Raw genomic sequence first — 17,733 nt, 5'->3', positions numbered from 1 at the left:
CTGCACAACACTGTGGATTTACAGCACTTTGTTCAAATGCTAACACACTGCTATCAAAACTGTGAACCACACATTCAAAACGGAATAGATTTCAGCCTTGTGCCTTTCAAACACTGCTGATTGCAATTTCAGCTGAAAGGCTAAGCAGGTGTCTTGTTTTAGACTTGTTAGTGAACACACACACATATTACAGTATATATAGGTAGAGCTTAGAAAGACTCGTTTTGGAAATGGAACAAGGAAGATGGGTTCGTGGAGGGAGAAGGGTGGCAGGGAGAGGGCAGATGCGTGGAGGAAGACAAAGAAGACAAAGAGCTGTTATTTCAGATGAAATAAGGGCTACACTTATAGACCATGTCGTGAACCATGGTCTCTCATTGAGAGAGGCAGGGTTGAGGGTGCAACCCAATCTGCAAAGATCCACAGTGGCATCTGTAATGCGAATTTTCCATCATGCAAACAGGTGAGAGTTACATCCTTACAGTAAATGAAAACATTACAGGAATCTATTTTGTATTGCAATTATAGAATATTTACACAGATATATATTACAGTAAGTTTGACTGTAAAATATATTTTTACAACAGGACCCAAAGTCTGCCCCCAACAGGGGGAAGAGGAAAAATATTTTCAGATGCGCAGGAAAATGCTATTGTTGACATGGTTGTTGTCAACAATTCAATAAAACTGCAGGAGATTCAAGATAGAGTGCTGGCTGATAATTATATATTTGAAAATGTTAATTCTGTCAGCACAACAACTATTGCTCGAGTCCTAAAGAAACACCAAGTTACAATGAAACAGTTATACACTGTACCGTTTGAGAGAAACAGTGAACGGGTAAAAGAGCAAAGATACCAATATGTCCAGGTAAGACGTCTGAGGTTACGTACACAGCTATACAAAATGTTTACAGTAAAAAAAAACACTAGCATTTCTACATTAAAACTGTGCACTTACTGTTTTTCAGAGAGTAATGGAGGTGGAAGCACTGGAAAGACCACATTAATTTGTATTTATCGATGAAGCTGGATTTAACCTTGCCAAAACACGGCGCAGAGGAAGTAATGTTATAGGTCAAAGGGCCACTGTGGAGGTTCCAGGCCAAAGGGGGGGAAATATCACCATGTGTGCTGCAATGGCCAATGATGGTTTGCTTCTCAACACACCACTCATTGGCCCATACAACACAGAAAGGCTTATAGCTTTCCTAGAACAGCTCTATGCTCAGCTAGTGCCAGCAGAACAGGGGGAGCCAGTAAGAAACCCCCAACGTTGCTTTTCACCACTCTGCAGCTGTCACAGATTGGTTTGCAGCACATCACAGATTTATGGTTTTGTACCTGCCTGCATATTCACCCTTCCTCAACCCAATAGAGGAGTTTTTCTCTGCCTGGAGGTGGAAAGTGTTTGGTCACCACCCACATGACCAAATGTCTCTTTTGGAAGCCATGCGTGCCGGATGTGAGGACACGAGTCCAGAGGACTGACAGGGATGGATAAGGCACTCCAGAAGGTTCTTCCCCAGGTGCATGGCAAGAGAAAACATTAGATGTGATGTTGAAGAAAACCTGTGGCCTGATGCTAGAGAGAAGCAGGATTAGCCCCTCAATTATTTGTTCGAATTACAGTATGTACTTTTAGTTTCTACCTTTTTTTTCTCATTACTGTAATTCCGTAAATTACTACAGACTATTGAAGCAAACTGCTAATTTTAATTGACCTTAAAGAATTGTTATGTTCTAAAAATTTTAAGAAATCATGTGAAAGAATGTCACTCTTTTCTTTGAAGAAAATATTACTTTGTATGAAGTCACTGAAATTGTTCAAACTGTAAAGATGAAAAGTTTGTATTTTCTGTATTGGTGTTTGATGCTAGAGTTTTTACTCTCAGTGTGTTCTGAGTGACAGTGTGTGTTATCTCAGTGAGGGTTGTGCATAGTGTTTGGCTGCACTGAGCGTGTTTTGAGCCATGTGTTAAGAGTTGTGTTGCTTGGAATGAGTTTTGCAGGTGATGTGAACTGTTTAGCTCAGGTGACTGTTGGTAGTGCAGACTGTAGTTAGAGTTTTGCACATGTGACTCCAGTTGTGCCCACTGTCGTTTAGCAATCAAAAAAAACTGTAATAATACAGTATGAGAGAGAAGGTCTGGATGGAGCTCTACCTGTTCACCATTATAGCAATTGTGATTCTTATGGAGAACTAGTGAGGTAGCCAAGCCAAGGTTTCCCTTTGGCATTCTCCCTCCCTCTACCTCCCTCCCTACTTTCTCCTCTAACACTCCTTGCTGCCTCTTTTTCGCTAGTTCTTTCCTATTCTACAATCCATTGCTTTCCCCTACCTCCACCTCTGTCCTCCCTTCATTTCTATCTCTATCCCTCTCTCCCCTCTTGCTCATTCTCTCTCAATCAAACCTCTGTCCTTTGACAGTGTATCCTTTCTTTCTCTCCATCCCTTCCATCCCTCTCTCTCGATCACTCCACAGCCCTCCACAGCCCTCACTCCCTTTTCCCTCTTTCCTCCCCACTCTCTCCCCCTCCCCCTCTCTTATCTCTGTCTAACTCCTCTACCATCTCTCTCCACCCCGTCTCTCTTCCTCCCTCCTCCCTCCTCTCTCTCTCCCTACAGCAGAAGGGAGTTGAGTTAGTTATATACTGCCAGGAGGAGGCCTAATTAAAATAAATGTACATTTCCTGAATGTTCGTTAAACCGGAATGGAGGTGCTTATCTGTTTGGAATTTTAATTAAAGACCTCCCATGAAATGTGGAATGAGAGCGTTCTCATCTATCACTACTATTGTTTTTTCAAAAGTGACTGATTGATCACACCACTGTCATAGGCTATTACACAAATACACCTGAAACATACATAACACAGACAGTAATTTTTTTCATTTACCTAATCCAGCTCAAGAGAAATTGCTGTTTTTAATACATTTAGAAGATGTAGTCATTCACACCATTATGTGGCACATTCCTACACAACATTCTTCTATCATTATCTGAAGTCATTATGTGGTGGCATTCCACTTCATAATCACCTGTCACAAACACTTTTCAATTTCAACTTCAAAGTCCAGTGATAGAAGAGTGCTACCATAACAACTTATTTTCTGGAAACCAAAGAGTAACATTTAACCAGGCACAGCTATCATTGGGATGGATACAACTCTCTACCAGACCATGACGTTTGTTGAGACTGGGTCACAGCTGCTGTTGCTCACAACAAAATGCACCATAACCAGTGTGTACCCTATTGTCCAAACTGGAGACCGGCATTTTCTACTTGTTTTACGATTCGGTGGTCTGACATGTGGGAACAAAGCATGATGACACGTGCTGGAGTGTGATAATAGGTTTTCAGAAATGTTGTTCTATCCAATATGTCTTATCATCTCTGATGAGATCATCAGACACAGACATACAGTAGATAAAAACCTAGGCATAACAGCAGGCATAACAACATAACAAACATATGAGTTTATTATACAGCACAAACGGATCAGAGTCACACTAATATAACCCTAATCCCTGGCAAACAGGAACTCTGGAAAAGTTAACTTAATACTAAGTTAAAGTGTCATCAAAAGTGTTCTCTCAATGCTCTCTATATCTGCTCTGTATGTTTGACATTTCCACAGTGAGGGCACAAGCTGTATCCTTCTCTTACATTACATTACGGTCGCCCTTTTTCTCTTCCCATGGTGCAACTGGCTCGCAGGCTGGCGCTAGGTCTTGGAGTTAGTCAAGCGAATCAAACGCTATCTGGCTGCCCAGTAGAATCCTTGGTGGCGGTTTGAACGTGCACACTGAGGAAGAAGGATAAAAGCCCAAGCCAGGCATGGCAGACCCAGACACTCTCTCTCTCTCTATGACTCCATCTTATCTTCTGTCTTGAGTGGTGAGATATCTCCATCCTTTTCTCTACCTTCAACTTTGAACCGTGAACCTCTGACCAGAAACTTCAATGTCTCTCACGGTACATTATCATAGGACAAATAATAAAAGAGTAAAGGACTAAAATACAAGAAGGTTAAAACCTGTTGACGCCAGGGGTTCCCCTAGAGGATAGAGGGTAGAAGACATAAGTAGACTAGGGTCTAAGAACAAGGCCATAAGTGGAGAGTACACTACAATAGAAGTAGCAAGACAACTGAATGGTCTAAATATATTCTTCAAAGTGCAATTAGATTAATCTTCCACGTCTTCTCTGACTGAACACCACCTCCACCCGCTACAAAATAAATCCTGAACACTTGATCTTTCCCATTTAACAACTGACACATCATTTGTGGTTACTGAAACATCTGTTAATTAACACAGTACTTCATTTTGTTTATCTGTCGGCCCCAGCCTCAAACTCAGGCCCTGTGTGTAGCTAACTGACACTCTCTACCCATTAATCTCCATTTACCCGTTGTTGTTGTTGTCTTAAGCCGTTTACCCGTTGTTGTCTTAACCCTCCCAATCAATACCTGTGATTGCTTTATGCCTCCCTCTAATGTCAATATGCCTTGTATACTGTTGCTTAGGGTAGCTTTCATTGTTTTGTTTTTCTGCGGAGCCCTTGTCCCGCTCTACATGCCTCGGTCAGCTCCCTTGCCCCACTCCCCACACATGCGGAGACCGCACCTAGCTTGACTGGCGCCTCCAGAGAAGCAGCCCCTCTCATCGTCACTCAATGCCTAGGTTTACCTCAACTGTACTCGCACCCTACCATACCCTTGACTGTGCATTATGCCCTGAATCTATCCTACCATGCCCAGAAGTCTGTTCAGAACAGTTCTTATAGCCTTTAGCCGTACCCAGTATTTTCACTTTTGGATGAAAAGCGTGCCCAGAGTAAACTGCCTGCTACTCAGTCCCAGATGCTAATATGTGCATATTATTTGTAGTATTGGATAGAAAACTGTTTGAATGATGTCTGTGAGTATAACAGAACTCACATGGCAGGCGAAAACCTGAGAAAAATCCTACCAGGAAGTGGGAAATCTGTGGTTTGTAGTTTTTCAACTCAGCCCCTATTGAAGATACAGTGGGATATTGGTCAACTTGCACTAAGGCTTCCACTAGATGTCAACAGTCTTTAGAACATTGTTTCAGGCTTCTACTGTGAAGGGGGGCTAAATGAGAGGGAAATGAGTCAGAGGTCTGGCAGAGAGCCACGTGCTCGTGACTCGCGGTCATGAGAGAGTTACCTCTCATACCTCTTGCTTTTCTAAAGGCAAAGGAATACTCCGGTTGGAACATTATTGAATATTTATGTTAAAAACATCCTAAAGATTGATTCTATACTTTGTTTCAATAGGTTTCTACGACCAGTAATATAACTTTATGGACTTTTAGTCCGACCTTCCCGCTGGACTTGCACGCGCGTTTGGATTTATCGAACAAATCAAACATTTATTGTGGAACTGGGATTCCTGGGAGTGCATTCTGGTGAAGATCATCAAAAGTAAGTGAATATTTATAATGCTATTTCTGACTAATGTTGACTGCACAACATGGCGGATATTTCTTTGGCTGGATTGGGCTCTGAGCGCCGTACTCAGATTATTGCATGGAATGCTTTTTCCATAAGTTTAAAAAAAAATCTGACACAGCGGTTGCAATAAGGAGAAGTGTATCTAAAGTTCCATGTATAATAGTTGTATCTATTATCAATGTTTATTATGAGTATTTCTGTAAACTAATGTGGCTCTCTGAAAAATCACCACATGTTTTGGAACTACTGAACATAACACGCCAATGTAAAATGAGATTTTTGGATATACATATGCACTTTATCGAACAAAACATACATGTAGTGTGTGACATTTAGTTCTATGAGTGTCATCTGATGAAGATCATCAAAGGTTAGTGATTAATGTTATCTACATTTGTGCTTTTTGTGACTCCTCTCTTTGGCTGGAAAATGGCTCTGTTTTTCTGTGACTCTACCTAACATAATCCTTTGTGGAGCTTTCGCTGTAAAGCCTATTTTAAATGGGACATTGTGGATGGATTAACAAGAATTTTATCTTTAAAATAATGCCTAATACTTGTATGTTTAAGAAATTTTATTCATGAGATTTCTGTCGTTTGAATTTGGCGCCCTGGAATTTCACTGGCTGTTGCCGCTAGCAGAACCACGTTCCCAGACGGGTTAACCCAGGTCCTGTGTGTCCCCAGGCACTCATTTGTTGACTTCTGTAACTGGAAAAGCCTTATGTTCATGCATGTTAACATCAGAAGACTCCTCCCTTAGTTTGCTTTATTCACTGCTTTAGCACACTCCGCCAATCATCATGTCCTAGCCGTGTCCGAATAAAGGGGGCGGAGGTGCAATCTACTGTAGCGATAGCCTGCAGAGTTCTTTGGCATAGACTATCCAGGTCTATGCACAAACAGTTCGAGCTACTACTCTTAAATATCCATCTCTCCAGAAATAAGTCTCTCACTGTTGCCACTTGTTATAGACCCCCCTCAGCTCCCAGCTGTGCCCTGGACACCATATGTGAATTCATTGGCCCCCATCTATTGACAGAGTTCATACTGTTAGGTGACCTAAACTGGGATATATTAACATCCCGGCCGTCCTACAACCTAAACTAGATGCCCTCAATCTCAAACAAAATATCAAGGAACCTACCAGGTACAACCCCAAATCCGTAAACATGGGCACCCTCATAGATATTATCCTGACCCGCTTGCACTCTAAATACACCTCTGCTGTTTTCAACCAGGATATCAGTGAACACTGCCTCATTGACTGCATCTGTTATGGGTCTGCGGTCAAAAGACCACCCTTCATCACTGTCAAACGCTCCATAAAACACTTCTGTTTTCTAGTCAACCTTGCCCGGGTATCCTGGAAGGATACTGACCCAATCCCATCAGTAGAGGATGCCTGGTTGTTCTTCAAAAGTTCCTTCCTCACAATCTTAAATAAGCATGCCCCTTTCAAAAAATGTAGACCTAAGAACAGATATAGCCCTTGGTACACTCAAGACTTGACTGCCCTTGACCAGCACAAAAACATCCTGTGGTGCACTGCACTAGCTTCGAATTGTCCACGGGATATGCAACTTTTCAGGGAAGTCAGGAACCAATATTCACAGTCAGTTAGGAAAGCAAAGGCAAGCTTTTTCAAACAGAAATGTGCATCCTGTAGCACTAAATCCAAAAAGATTTGGACACTGTAAAGTCCATGGAGAATAAAAGCAACTCCTCTCAGCTGCCCACTGCACTGAGGCTAGGAAACACTGTCACCACCGATAAATTCATGATAGTCGAGAATTTCAAAAAGAATTTCTCTATGGCTGGCCACGCTTTCCACCTGGTTACCCCAACCTCGGCCAACAGCTCCGCACCCCCCGCAGCACCTGGCCCAAGCCAGGCCGACTCTTTTCTCTGTATACATCAACAATGTCGCTCTTGCTGCGGGTGATTCCCTGATCCTCCTCTACGCAGACGACACCATTCTGTATACATCTGGCCCTTCTTTGGACACTGTGTTAACTAACCTCCAAACAAGCTTCAATGCCATACAACACTCCTTCCGTGGCCTCCAACTGCTCGTAAAAGCTAGTAAAACCAAATGCATGCTTTTCAACTGATCACACTGCCCTCGCCCGCCCGCCCAACTAGCATCACTACATTGGATGGTTCTGACTTAGAATATGTAGACAACTACAAATACCTAGGTGTCTGGCTAGACTGTAAACTCTCCTTCCAGACTCATACTAAGCATCTCCAATCCAAAATTATCTAGAATCGGCTTCCTATTTCACAACAAAGCCTCCTTCACTCATGCTGCCAAACATACCCTCGTAAAACTGACTATCCTGCCGAGCCTTGACTTCTGCGATGTCATATACAAATTTTCATTCAATTTGCTGAGTAAAGTGTTGGAGGCTGTCTATCACAGTGCCATCCATGTTGTCACCAAAGCCCCATATACAACCCACCATTGTGACCTGTCTTCTCTCATAGTCTGGTTCTCGCTACATATTCGTCGCCAAACCCACTGGCTCCAGGTCATCTATAAGTCTTTGCTAGGTAAAGCTCCCCCTTATCTCAGCTCACTGGTCACCATAGCAACACCCACCCATAGCACGCACTACAGCAGGTATATTTCACTGGTCATCCCCAAAGCCAACACCTCCTTTGGCCTCAATTCCTTTCAGTTCTCTGCTGCCAATGACTGGAACGAATTACACAAATCACTGAAGTTGGAGACTTATCTCCCTCACTAACTTCAAGCATCGGCTGTCAGAACAGCTTACTGATCGCTGCAGTTGTACACAGCCCATCTGTAAATATCCCATCCAACCAACTACCTACCCCATCCTCTTTTTTTTTGCACACCAGTATCTCTACTTGCACATCCTCATCTGCACATATATCACTCCAGTGTTATTTGCTAAATTGTAATTATTTCACCACTATGGTCTATTTATTGCCTTACCTCCTTACTTCATTTGCACACACATTACACATATTTTCTATTGTGTTACTGACTGTATGCTTGTTTATCCCATGCCTTACCTTGGCAAGGTCGCAGTTGTAAATTATAACTTGTTCTCAACTGGTTAAATGAAGGTGAAATAAATATATTCTACTATATTCTTCCAGTGAGGGACAGGAATTAGTTTGGAGTTGGTCTTTTCTCATCTTCTCCTCTTTTTCCTCTTTTTCACAGCATGGGTATTTTTCTCTTTTCCCCCTGTCAGGCAGAGATAGGTGAGGGAAAGAAGAAGGGAGGGAGTCTTTCTTCACCACAGGCATACCAGTGTGTGTCATTGTGAGTCTTCCTCAGAGGTGACACGACGAGACGACAGCAGGACACCTGATTAACGCTGAGCCGCATCTCCTAACATTTTTATTACATTTTTTTCAACGTTGTCTCCCTGTCTGTCACCTTGCTGGAGCAGCAGACTGATATGTCCAATATGGAGGAAGTGTGGTAAAAAAATAAAGAGAAAACTGTTAAAAATGTGTTACCGATAGTGTGCCGTTGTAGTCATAGGATCTGTCAGGTGCAATTAAAAATGCAATACTTGTTCCTTTAAGTGGCCTGCGTTGAGATATGCTTTCTCCCTCAGCAGGTGACACCGGGTGGAATGGTCGCTGTCATCCATCAACTAAGCGATCATTGGCTCAACATGATACGGCCCACCAATAATGCGGCTAGACTTGGCGGGGGCCACCCGCCAGCATTAACATCCTGATAAAACAGTGTCAGGGTGGTAGACGACGTCTGGTGTGTGTTACCATGCCAATCCTCTCCCACCATCCCACCAGCTACGATGCCATCCATTATTGCTATTTGCGACTCTTTATGATTGATCAGCCATTTTGGAGAATCGCTTTGGCAGTTGTTGTTCCCTGCACTTTTTGTGATTTATGTCTTTCCAGAGTAAACGATGAGAGATAGCGAATCACAGAGCCAAAGGGGATGAAAACAGTGTGCTAAATACACTTACTGTAACACAGTCTGTCTGTCACAGATTCATTTCCATTATCTTCCCTGTTGAGAGACATGGTCCTGAAGGTGAATGTGTACATTATTTAAATGGCAGAAAATGTATATCTATTTCCAAATGTACAATTCAAAAGAGCCCTGTTGGTTAAAATAGACCTGGGAATGATAAAATGAATTCATTGAATTTCAGAGCATTGAGAATAATAAAAGGGGAAAGTGTTTAAATATAAAATTATAATGTATATATATAAAAATATAAAAATTATATTTAGAAGGTTATTTCTCCATCTTAAAAACACAACTAAGCCAGAAACAACAAAAATGTTATACAGAATATTGCTACAGTGTCCGTATTATGAGAGCATACTGTAACTCGGTGAAAGTTTGATGTTAGATAATACACACAGTTGATGTAAATTGGAAAACATGGTGACTCAGTCATGCAGAAACTCACTCTTCAGCTGTCATTATTGTACACAGGCCCTGAAGGTCTATCCATTGGCTCATTCAGGTCTGGCATGGGTCACTTATACACAGTGCTTTTGTGGATTCCTGATTGTTTTCTTTCCATTCTCCCTCTTCTGTTCCAGGCTTTGTCTCTGATGGCCTGGAAGGGAAATGTGGTTCTTTCCCCTGCAGACATTTTCAGATGGGCCAATGCAAACAACAGATTTTCGCTTTTTCTGCTCTTGTTTCGGTTCAGTTCCCTGGCCTGAAGGTTGGTTCTGTCTGACAGAAGATTCAGATCTAAATAACGCTAAATAGGACGTCATTGTAAATAAGAATGTATTCTTAACTCACTTGCCTAGTTAAATAAAGGTTAAATAAAAAACATTTAAAAAAATACATTGCAGTCTTGTTAATACAATATCATTCATCAAATTTGTTTGGATCCCAGAGCATTCCTCCTTTGCCAAAATAATTCATCAAACTGACAGGTGTGGCACGTGTCAAAATAAAAAGCAACTCTAAAATGTGCAGTTTTGTCACATAACACAATAACACAGATGTCTAAGGTTGAGGGAGCATGCAATAGGCATGGTGAATGCAGGAATGTCCACCAGAGCTCTTCCATAAGCCGCCTCCAATGTCGTTTTAGTGAGTTAGGCAGTACGTCCAAGCGGCCTCACAACCGCAGACCGCGTGGTCTGGGTGATGAGAGGTGTTTGGTTTGTGCCAGACAAAGCTTCTTCCTTGATGGCCAAAAAGCTACATGTTCTGTCTCATCTGACCAGAGTACCTTCTTCCATTTGTTTGGGAGTTTCCCACATGCCTTTTGGCGAACACAAAACGTGTTTGCTTATTTTTTTCATTTAGCAATGGCTTTTTCGTGGCCACTTTTCCGTAAAGCCCAGCTCTCTGGAGTGTACGGCTTAAAGTGGTTCTATGGACAGATACCCCAATCTCTGTTGTAGAGCTTTGCCGCTCCATCAGGGTTATCTTTGGTCTCTTTAATGCCCTCCTTGACTGGTCCATGAGTTTTGGTGGGCGGCCCTCTCTTGGCAGGTTTGTTGTGGCGCCATAGTCTTTCCATTTTTTTATAATGGATTTAATGGTGCTCTGTGGGATGTTCAAAGTTTCTGATAATTTTCTATAACCCAACCCTGATCTGTACTCCTCCACAGCTTTGTCCCTGACCTGTTTGGAGAGCTCCTTGGTCTTCATGGTGCCGCTTGCTTGGTGGTGCACCTTGCTTAGTGGTGTTGTAGACCCTGGGGCTTTTCAGAACAGCTGTATATATATTGAGATAATGTGACAGATCGTGTGACACTTAGATTGCACACAGGTGGACTTTATTTAATTAATGATGTGACTTCTGAAGGTAATTGGTTGCACCAGATCTTATTTAGGGGCTTCATAGCAAAGGGGGTGAAAAAATACGCACGCACCACTTTTCCGTTAAGAATTCTTCAGAATTTTTTGAAACAAATAATTGTTTTTGTTTCACTTCACCAATTTGAACTATTTTGTGTATGTCCATTACATAAAATACAAATACAAATATATTTAAATGACATGTTGTAATGCAACAAAATAGGAAAAACACCAAGGGGGTGCATAATTTTGCAAGGCACTGTATATGTATTCCCAGTCATGTGAAATCCATAGTTTAGGGCCTAATGAATGTATTTAAATTGACTAATTTACTTTTTAATTTGATTTAACTCCTATTTTACTAGGTAAGCTGACTGAGAACACATTCTCATTTACAGTAACAATTTGGGGAATAGTTACAGGGGAGAGGAGGGGGGGATGAAATAGCCAATTGTAAACTGGGGATGATTAGGTGGCTGAGATGGTATGAGAGCCAGATTAAGAATTTTGCCAGGACCGGGGTTAACAACCCTACTCTTACGATAAGTGCCATGGGATCTTTAGTGACTCCAGAGAGTCAGGACACCCATATAACATCCCATCTGAAAGACAACACCATACACATGGCAATGTCCCCAATCAATGCCCTGGGGCTTTGAGATATTTATTATTTAGTATTTTAGGATGCCTCCTTCTGGCCCTCCAACACCACTTCCAGCAGCATTTGGTCTCCCATCCAGGGACTAACCAGGACCGACCTTGCTTAACTTCAGAAGCATTTGCTGCTGGCAAATGAACTGTAACTCAGTAAAATCTTTGAAATTGTTGAATGTTGGGTTTATATTTTTGTTCAGTGTATAATCCCATAATGTTTAGCAAGGCAACGGCTTGCAAGGCTACCTCCTCCTTATTCCAAAGCAATGAACCAGAGTTTAAAATAATAAGACCATACAACTTTTATTTACATTGCTTCCTATATGGTACATTAAGGCAGGGTCCCAACCATCTCCCCAGTTGGCTTTCAAACTAGAAACTACTTTAAGAAGAGGCAGCAGAGGTACATCATAAGAAACATACTAGACTAATCCGGTAAAAACATCATAACCTCAAAAAGCTACGTGGGTCAATAGAAAATGTACCCCGGTCATTACTTTGCGAATTGGGCAAATATCCCAATTACATTGTAAATAAAATTATTCAAATGGAACTTTTCCCATTGCAATAAAGACATAACAAACTTTATAAAGTAAGCCATGTTTACTGACAGTATTGCCTGAACCCTAATCTCTCGTGGACAGACTATGTAAACATAAATGGTACCGTAGATCTGTCATGATATAACAGGATGTGTGAGATCAGCAGCATTAGTTCCGGTGCTTGGGTTTTTCGTCACTGGCGAATTGGACAAATCAGGAATTTTGCAGGTGTTAGAAGGGGAGGGGACATCTGTCCCATAGACTTGCCGGAAACTTGCAAAGAGAGAACGAAGAGCTCCAACCTCTATCTATTTTCATAACACGTATGGACTCAGAGCTTAATCGAGCATCTGACCAATTACGAAATACCTAAACCCAAACCAAGACCCATCGACAGTTTCCTTATGTGATTTTGGATGATATAGCTAGTCTACACGTCACTTCACTCAAGGTTTTCTGGTCAATTAATAAGTTCAAATCTCTTTCTGAGATTTCATGATGAAGCCTTTTATCTGTAATGTGAAAATTAAGGTGACCAAGAGGTATTTGTCAAGGGTTCTTCTGGTGGCCTTGGCCTTTTAGAAGACAGTTAACACACGCCAACCCCCTGTCACCCTTTCAACCTCAGCATGCCTTGTGAAGACTACTGTAGGCTCATCACGTTAGCTCTGTATTAACCTGTAGTGATGCCCATTCCGTGAACGGGACCGTTTTCATCATCTGACACTAATTAGCATAACGCAACGGACATAAATCTTCCTAGAAAATATTCCTATTCATGAAAATCACAAGTGAAATATATTGGAACACAGCTTAGCCTTTTGTTAATCACCCTGTCATCTCAGATTTTCAAAATATGCTTTACAGCCAACACTAGACAAGCATTTGTGTAAGTTTATCATAGCCTAGCATAGCATTATGCCTTGCTAGCAGCAAGGCATAATGTCACCACAACACCAAAAAATATTCCAAATTTGCTCCATAATATCGACAGAAACATGGCAAACGTTGTTTAGAATCCATCCTCAAGGTGTTTTTCTAATATCTATTCGATAATATATCAGTCGGGACAATTCGTTTTCACTCTGAACGATTGGAGTAATGGCTACCTCTGTATTTTACGCGAGAATCTCTCTCGGAGCTACCATGTGACCACTTACGCAATGTGGCTGCCTACAGCTATTCTTCAACAGAAATGCGTAAAACTACGTCACAATGCTGTAGACACCTTGGGGAATACATAGAAAGCGTAAGCTCATTGATGGTAAATTCACAGCTGAATAGGGAATCATTGGAACGCAGCGCTTTCAAATCCTGGGGCACTTCCGGATTGGATTTTTCTCAGGCTTTCGCCTGCAACATCAGTTCTGTTATACTCACAGACAATATCTTTAAAGTTTTGGAAACGTTAGTGTTTTCTATCCAAACCAGTCAATTATATGCATATTCTAGCATCTTTTCCTGACAAAATATCCTGTTTAAAGCGGGAACGTTTTTTTTCCAAAAATGAAAATACTGCCCCCTAACACCAAGAGGTTTTAAGCCAGCTCTCATGGAAGTGGACACAACTCACACACTCCGAGTTTCACATTGAAACATGTAAGCAAGTGTACATTGACATTAGCAGTATTCTCTCACACAATCACCCTATCTCAACAACCACACACACATATATTAAACCCCGCTCACCGCCGTGGTTGACCCTTTTCTTCCCCATCCCTAATAGAAGCTGAGAAAAAAAATATATAGGCAAAATATATAGGCAATTCACCTTAAGTGAGTTTGTGAAACAAAGGCCCAGACAGAGAATTTCTTCCATTCTTTCATGCCTGGGTATTTCCATATGTCCCCAATAGCTCCCCTACCCATCCATCACATTTCACTGTGGGCTAGACAGCTGTCCAGAGCTAACGCATACTCACAGTCCAGCCGTCGGTCAAATTGAATGTAATGCCATAATTCCTTAGCAGTCAAGGCGGGCAAACAGATAGGTGAAATTCAGTATATATCTTTCCTTTAAACCTTATTCAAGGGTTGAATAGGCTTCTTTATTTATGTGGGGGTGGGGGATTTGCTATTTGTGTAAGTGCTCATGGTATCGTATCACGTGTGTGTCTTTGTATCACATGTATGCATGTATTTGAGAGAGAGAGAGAGAGAGAGAGAGAGAGAGAGAGAGAGAGAGAGAGAGAGAGAGAGAGAGAGAGAGAGAGAGAGAGAGAGAGAGAGAGAGAGAGAGAGAGAGAGAGAGAGAGAGAGAGAGAGAGAGAGAGAGAGAGAGGCAGAGAGGCACAGCCATGTTGATACAACATGTTTAAGATTAATTAAAGGATCTTGCTCTGGCTTTTGCTTTAAGATGTGATGTTAGCTCACCAAGAAGCCCCACCACAGTAAACTGTTGACTCACTACTGGATAATGACATGCATTTACTCAACCCAATCCCATTTGCCCTTTAAGGACATTGCAGTATGAACAAAATAGCAAAGAGGCATCTTATGTTGCCACTACAACTAAATAACGTATTAGAGTATGGTATAAAATGTCTGCCTATTTGCCAAATAAATATCTTATAAGCTTTAAGCGAAAGACCTTTTGAACACCCAGTAAGGAACTCCTTTGTGGTTTGAGGTTAATATTTTTATTTCACCTTTATTTAAGTAGGCAAGTCAGTTAAGATGCTGAGGAAATTACTTTTAAAGAACGACCAGGCATCGTCGACTGACGGGATGAGATCAGTATCCTTCCAGGAAACCCTGGCCAGGTCGATTAGAAAGGCCTGCTCGCTGAAGTGTTTAAGGGAGCGTTTGACAGTGATGAGGGGTGGTCGTTTGACCATGGACCCATAGCAGATGCAGGCAATGAGGCAGTGTTCTCTGAGATCCTGATTGAAAACAGCAGAGGTGTATTTGAAGGGCAAGTTGGTCAGGATAACATCTATGAGGTTGCCCATGTTTACGGATTTAGGGTTGTACCTGGTGGTTTCCTTGATAATGTGCGTGAGATTGAGGGCATCTAGCTTAGATTGTAGGACTGCTGGGGTGTTAAGCATATCCCAGTTTAGGTCACCTAACAGAATTAACTCTGAAGATAGATGGGGGGCAATCAATTCACATATGGTGTCCAGGGCACAGCTGGGAGCGGAGGGGGGTTTATAACAGGCGGCAACAGTGAGAGACTTTTTTCTGGAGAGATTCATTTTTTAAATTAGAAGCTCGAACTGTTTGTGCATAGACCAGTAAAGTATGACATAACTTTTCAAGCTATCTCTGCAGTAGATTGTAACTCCTCCCTCTTTGGCAGTTCTATCTTTATGGAAAATTTTGTAGTTGGGGATAAAATCTCAGAATTTTTGGTGGCCTTCCTAAGCCAGGAATCAAACACGGCAAGGACATCAGGGTTGGTGGAGTGTGCTAAAACAGTGAGTAAAACAAACTTAGGGAGAAGGCTTCTGCCGTTAACATGCATGAAACCAAGGCTTTTTTGATTACAGAAGTCAACAAATGAGAGTGCCTGGGGACATGCAGGGCCTGGGTTTACCTCCACATCACCCGAGGAACAAAGGAGGAGTAGGATGAGGGTACGGGTAATCTACACAGCTCTTTATCCCATGGTGAGGAACACTTCTCTATGTGGCTGTGCCATATCTAATGCATAATGTAATTTCAGATAAGGAGTTTACAGGGAATAGAGAATTGCTGATGGGATACTGGCCTGACAAACTGGACTCTGGTCTGTCTGTGTGTGTGTGTGTGTGTGTGTGTGTGTGTGTGTGTGTGTGTGTCCAACAAGCTGTTCTCACCATCCCCATTAGAGCTATACTAGGCCTAGACTTTTCCATTCGGAGAGTGAGAAGTCTGTGTTTCCAGCATGAATGTGAATGTTCATGGCACAGCACAATACTCTGATGGCTCTGTATAGACAGATTGAAATGCCATGTGTTCACAGTGACGTGGATAATATTTTACAGAGCAAAGCACAGCACACGAGGACAAACTCATCACCCAAATCATGGTACATGTGGATATCAGTAGTTAAGTGACTGACAGTGATTGGCACCACATGGTAATCCCTGTCCTGTCAATTCCCAGGAGTACAAGGGCTAGGCTTCTATATTCCTTCCATCCACCATCCCCTCTCTACCTGCCTACTTCTATAAAAGTCCACTAACGTCACTAAAAAAGACAGAGGTCCTCAGGAAACCATATTTTCAATGGCGTGGTAAAACTCAAACCTGTGTGTGTGTGTATGTGTGTTTCTGTGTGTGTGTGTGTGTGTGTGTGTGTGTGTGTGCGAGCGACTGTTTGGTTTATGGCTTCTCCGATCGGGTTGGATTTGAATGAGGCCCATTGTTTTCCCACATGGGGGTTTGCCATGGTCCCCTCCTCATGAAGATTGCCTTGTTAACCCACTCAGTGACTGAGTACAGGATTGCACTTTATTTAATGTATGTTGGCAGCTCTCCAACAATGTCATTTTTACATTACGGTGAGCTGTGAGCTCTGCCACCATAGCCACCACTCCAATCTCTTTCTATTTTGGCTTCCCTCCTCCCTGCTTCATACCGACTCTTATCCCCATCATTACACTGTGATGAACTTCTGATGACGATCATCCTTTCTGAGAGACCAGTATGAGATATTTTCTGTCACTGAGGATTTGAGGGGACTGATAAGAGAGAGTTTTTTTGTCATTCCTCTTTATCTCAAATGTAATGTGGCCATTCACATTATATTCCTAAATAGTCCAGATATGTTCTCCCATGTGTTTTGAGGGTACACACTGTCCATTTCTATTGTAGCCTTTGGTTATATGCTTTAGCCAAACAAGAATCACATGTATCTCTATTACAGTATGTAGGTAGGCCGTAATTGCAAATGAACTGACTTGCCTAGTTAAATAACGGTTAAATAAAAACAATTAAATATAAAACAATACCTTGAATATTACTTTAAGCAACATATTCATAGCTAAGTACCTCAGAACACCTCACAAAACAACACGATTGACATTCAAGTTTAATAAGACTGCCAATCAGATATTATTTTTAGTGTCATGTTACATGTCCATAATCACTGTAACTGTACTGCCTTTCACTTTCCATCAGCAGTTTCTATTCTGAATTTCACTTTCAGACTAAAGTTCAGTCTAGAACCTGGTAGGAGCTTGTAGTCCGTCAGGCTTGATGAGGTGTCATTAGAGAGTAATTGATATCTTCAAATGGAAGTGTGGCGGTGAGAAAAGGCAACGTTTCCCCC

The 17,733-nt window shown here is 41.8% G+C and overlaps 1 pseudogene; it reads right to left on the bottom strand.

The window, feature by feature from the left end:
- The window catches only part of LOC139423511 (VPS10 domain-containing receptor SorCS3-like), a 391,895-nt pseudogene extending 376,467 nt beyond the window's left edge, over positions 1-15,428 (bottom strand).
- Positions 15,429-17,733: the final 2,305 nt, after the last annotated feature.

The sequence above is a fragment of the Oncorhynchus clarkii genome, chromosome 13, assembly GCF_045791955.1.
Source record: "Oncorhynchus clarkii lewisi isolate Uvic-CL-2024 chromosome 13, UVic_Ocla_1.0, whole genome shotgun sequence".
Taxonomy (NCBI): domain Eukaryota; kingdom Metazoa; phylum Chordata; class Actinopteri; order Salmoniformes; family Salmonidae; genus Oncorhynchus; species Oncorhynchus clarkii.
This window is presented reverse-complemented; position numbering and strand designations above follow the sequence as displayed.